Consider the following 5,952-nt stretch of genomic DNA (forward strand, 5'->3'; position numbering starts at 1 on the left):
TAATCAAGGAATTCTCCCTAAAGGTCTCTTAAAATATCTACCTTTTGTGAACACTATGTTTTAGGGAAAGCCACAAGGCAAAGTTTCACTAAAGCATAACATACCACAAAAGCTATCCTAGACGATATACACTTTGACCTATGGGGTCCATCTCCTACACCTAGCCTAAGTGGCTCAAAGTATTTAGTTTCTTTTATTGATGACTTCTCTAGGAAAAGTTGGGTTTACTTCCTTAAAACTAAAGACCAAATGTTTGATAGGTTTAAGGAATGGAAACTCATGATAGAGAAACAAACTTCGAAAGAAATTAAATACCTAAGAACTAACAATGGACTGGAATTTTGTAGTGAAGAGTTTAACAAATTCTGTAAAGAAACAGGAATTACTAGGCATAGAACAGTTAGATTCACTCCTCGACAAAATGGCGTAGCTGAAAGACTAAATAGAACAGTCATGGAAAGAGTTAGATGTCTCCTATCAGATGCAATACTAAGCGAAAATTACTGGGCAGAGGCTGCAAGCTACACAGTGTACACCTTAAACAGGTGTCCACATTCCTCCCTAAATTTTTTGACTCCTGAAGAAAAATGGATCACACGTCCACCTAACCTAGAAAACCTAAGGGTATTTGGATGTGTTGGTTATATTCATCAAAATAAGGAGAAATTAAAATCTAGGGCAGTAAAGTGTATATTTGTAGGGTTTTCTGAGGGAGTAAAAAGATTTAAAATGTGGAATCCTATTGAAAAGAGGTTTATTATAAGCAGAGATGTCACTTTCAGAGAAAAAGAAATGTTTATGCAAAAAGAAAAGACATCCTATGAAGTTTCTAATAGCCCTAATACTACTAAGATTGATGTGGAGTCACCTAAAGTTTCTTCCACTAACCAAAACCCTCCTATAGAATTGGAAGAAGAAGAGGATGCCTCAAATTTGTTCACTGGGAATACTGAAGTTGTACTTAATTTAAGTCAGTATTCCTTGGCTGGGGATAGACAAAGAAGAGTGATAGTTCCTCCAGCTAGGTATACTGAAAATAACTATATGAACCTAGTTCTAAATGCCACAATAGCTTCTAATGACCAAGAACCAACCACTTTTGAAGAGGTAGTGAACTACCCTAATGCTAGGTCTTGGATTCAAGCTATGTGTAAAGAGATGGAGTCACTCACTGTCAATAATACCTGGACCCTAGCTCCTCTTCCTAAAGGTTGTAAACCTATAGCCTCTAAATGGATATATAAACTAGAGGAAGGTTCTACCAAAGAAGAAAAGCCTAAGTACAAGGCAAGGTTAGTGGCTAAAGGATTTATTCAGAGAAAAAGAATAGACTATACTGAAATCTTTTCACCAGTAGTAAAACAAATCTCTATTAGGATACTTTTATCTCTAGTTGCTCAGTATAATCTAGAACTAGATCAACTAGATGTTAAAACTGCCTTTGTACATGGAAACTTAGATGAGGTTATCTATATGGTACAACCTAAAGGGTTTGAGGAAAAAGATAAGGAAGACCTGTACTGTCTCCTAAATAAGTCAATATATGGTCTAAAACAATCCCCTAGATGTTGATACAGAAGGTTTAATGACTACATAGAGAGTATAGGATTTCAAAGAAGTTCCTATGATATTTGTTCTTACATTAAATCTACTACATATATAGACAAAGTCTACTTATTACTCTATGTTGATGATATGTTACTAATAGGAAAATCTAAGGAGGATTTAACTTCTATCAAAAATCTCCTAAAGAAAGAATTTGACATGAAAGACTTGGGTCAGTCTAGAAAGATCATTGGAATATAAATTCAAAGGAACAGAATTTCCTCAACCCTAACCATAAGTCAACTAAGCTACTATGAAAAGGTAATAAATAGATTCAATATGACAAATGCAAAACCAGTCACCATACCTATTGCTACACACTTTAAACTTTCCTCTGAGAATCACCAAAAGAAACAAACATAGAACATTTGACTCAAATGCAATCAATTCCATATAATCAAGCTATAGGGAGTCTAATGTACTTAATGATATCTAATAGACTAGACTTATCATACAGCACTAGTTTAGTCAGTAGATACATGTCTAACCCTGGAAAACGATATTGGGAAGCAACAAAATGGATTTTAAGATATCTAATTTGGTCTAAACAGTCGAAATTAACATATCAAAGTACTAATGAATCAAATTTAGAGCTATATGGATATGTTGATTCAGATTTTGCGGGTGACCAAGACAAAAGGAGATCTCTAACAGGTTATCTATTCTTATTTGGTCCTAACTTGTTGTGTTGGAAAGCAAATTTACAGTCAATCACAACATTGTCAACCACAAAAGTAGAGTACATGGCTTTATCAGAAGCAACAAAGGAAGCACTGTGGTGAAAAGGATTGATGAAAGACTTTCGTATTAATCAAACAGTAGTAAAACTCTATTGTGATAGCCAAAGTGCCATTCACCTTTCCAAAAACCCTCAGTATCATTCAAGGACCAAACATATAGATATCAAGTATCACTTTGTCAGAGACAGAATAGAGAAAGGAGAAGTCGAGGTGCTAAAAGTTCATACCACCGAGAACGTAGCCGACATGCTTACTAAACCTATGAGTAAACTCAAGCTTCCTAATTGTCTTGGTTAGATTGGGTTTCTGCTTCCTGAAAAAGGGTGAAGACATGTTAAATCCAGAAGGAAAAGAGGTTGCATGTTGAGCTTAAGGTGGGGATTTGAAGATTATAAGCTCATACATTCAACTTCAAGAAGCTATTTTACATTTCTTTAATCTTTATAGTTAGTTATTGTAACTACTTGTATCAGAATTTAGTATAAATACTCATCATTTACAAATTTTAGATACAACAACATACATAGCTTCAAGAAGAACTTGAAAGATATGTAAAAGAAAAAGAGTATATGACTTAGCTTCAATAAAACTCTCTCCTTCCCGTGGACGTAAGCTTTAATAGTCGAACCACGTACATCTCTGAGCATTTCTTCCCTTTCTTCTCATCATCTACAAGATTACACGACCGTTTACCATTTTCTTCATATCGTCTAGTAGTTCGACTGATCGTTTACCTTTTCTTTCTGCAATCGTCTACACGATTGCATGTTCGTTTACCTTTTCCTTCTGCCATCGTCTACCCGCTTGCAAGACTCCTCCATTGTATACTCAAAGCAGTCGTACAGATCAAACAAGAAAGCATTAGGGTTAGAAGAAAGTAAAAGAATACAGAAGGCAGAGAACGAGAGAATCAGAGAGCAAAAGAGAGAAAGAAAAATTGTTTTTGCATTAAACACCCATCAGAAAGAAAGTCATTCTTTCAATTTTTCCATCAAACAAAAAGCAGTGGGATAGACCGCGTGTAAGACATCAGCTAGAAAATCATGGGCTCATAATTGCCAAGTTTTCTACAAACCAAAGTTTTTGAGGCAAAAGAACTGGGCTCTCAGTTTGTATTAGAAAAAGACCTTACATTATTTCATCATTTGGGCTAAAAGTTTCATTAGTTCACAAAACCAGGCCCAACAATAACTATAATAAGCAACAATTTTGAAATATTAGTACGTGTATAATGTAAATTAAAAATAACTTAAGAACTTATATCTACTTACCCTGTCTTATATGGAATGAGGACTAATTGGTCTAAATTAGCCAATTCTAGTTGATTGACTAAATTTCTGGATCAAATATCTTGAGACTTCACATGTGGCGGTATTCTTGCTTGATCAATTACAAAAAACTTCTTCGTAATATCACAACCACATTCATCCCAAAGATACCTAAACAAAGTAAAAGTTATTATTTATAAACATGAAACAAAGTATACATGAGTGAATCTAGATGAGTAATACTTACGCAATGTACGTCAAAATACACATGTAGCCTATTTCAACCATATTGCAATATTGGATTAGATCATCGCGGCCTAAATAAATAAATTTGTATCTTCCAAATATATGCTTGTCCAAAGTGATACGGATCATGTCTACATCGTTCATGTTATACATGGCATGTTCGTTCAATAGTTTGATAGTACCATTGGCGTTAGTATATTTGGAGGACTGGTTGAAGCTCTTAATTGGTGAATGGTCCTACCATAACCAAAGTTACAAAAATTCAAAGTTGGAAAAATAATAAATAACCAAACTCATATACTGAAAAAGAGACATACTTTTTTATCGTCAACCATAACTACAAGTTCACGAGGCCATTTTACGAAGTTGCCCATTGCTTGCTTTAAGAACTCTATTTTACCCTTCACAGGAATTGGTATAGGCAAATCTTCTCCAATGAAAATGTCAATCAGAACTTTAACAATTAAGCATCACACGTCATCATCAAATGTTGTGGCTATTGCAACAATATTATCTATAGTTCCTACAGCCAAGTGGCATGGTGTCCCCCCCTAACAAATTTAAAAGAACTTATATCATGCATGGTTAAGCACGTACAATATGATTAAAATTTAAAAGTCACAACAAATAAATTACCTCCAAATCTTCTTTAGACATCTTCTCAGTATCTTTTTCTTCAGATGCACTTAGTGCAACACTTCCAACAGATGATTTGGACTGATGAGATTGTCTGCTGTGAGTTCTTTCTCTTGACACTTTACAATGTCGAACATTTTTTTTACTAGAGCCTCCTTCAATTTCTTGACACATAGAGGACTTTGGTTTTACTAATTTGAAATATTGAGAATGGGAAACAAAATCATCCATTCCTCTAACACGTCCCCAATGTTCTTCTGTACTTAATGCTTCAGTGAGAACATCTTCACCTTCATGAACTTCAGCCAATTTATCCTGTAAAACATATTACAATTTTCACACAATATCTATATCATCACAAGTTTCACACATTATATATACGCCATCTTAAACTTTGCATAACATATACTTACAATCCGATTGGCACATTCTCGAGTAACTTCATCAAAGTATTCATTATTCTTTCCTTTTCTTGCTTCTTTCCATAATGTCGCCCGATAAGAAGGGTCATTTGATAGTTCTACATGAACATACATATTTAATTAGCATAAACATATTAGAATAAAAGATTTAATTTAAGTCGAATAACTCACTAATTCTTGGGCAAGATTTGCATAGCCCTTCCGAGATGTATCAACATATTAGAATAAAAGTTTTTTATGTTTTACTCACACAAAAAACATATATCATAATATTTAAATACATATCACCATAGTAAATGACATACCATGTTTAATACATTATTTATCAACCCATCTACCCTCACAATCATGTCTAATGTATGTTCATGTTGTATCATCAATCTCAGTAGATGTATCAACATTGGATATTCTTTGCATACCTCCATAACCACACTCTTGTAGCATATCTCCTATTTCATCTTCATAAAAATCATCCTCAATTGTTCGTTGTGGAGATGTTAAAACAATTGACCAACCCGAATTTGCAGGGTCTTTTACATTAGAACACTTGTTTTGCCTGAGTAGGCTAAATAAATGCGGTTCTGATTTATGTCCAATACGATTGAGCGTCCACAATAGTAAACCCTAAACTCGGTCTGTTTTGACTCCAGTCTATTCTCACCCAATTACATTTTGAATAAAATAAATGATATCCATGATAGTTCAAGCTCCCTATTTCTTGTATTACACCCATAAAGGTCATATCTGACATGACGGGCTCTTATCTTTTAGTACTAGAGACTTGCATTGTGGTAGCCATTTCACACTAACTCTACGTATTTTGCAACCCTTCTAAATCATCGCGGATTCTTTGTGTGATAGTAGTAACCATGACCACATAACCAGATATTTTGCCCACCAAATTGACAAGAATCAGTTTAGCTATCCATTCTCAAGAAGGCGCATATGAATTTTTTGGTACTTTGAGAGCTAGTGCCAACCTACGATATAATTCATAATATTTTAGTAGTTAACATTTTAATATTACATCAAATA

This window comes from Benincasa hispida, chromosome 4 (genome assembly GCF_009727055.1).
Source record: "Benincasa hispida cultivar B227 chromosome 4, ASM972705v1, whole genome shotgun sequence".
In the NCBI taxonomy this organism is placed as follows: Eukaryota; Viridiplantae; Streptophyta; class Magnoliopsida; order Cucurbitales; family Cucurbitaceae; genus Benincasa; species Benincasa hispida.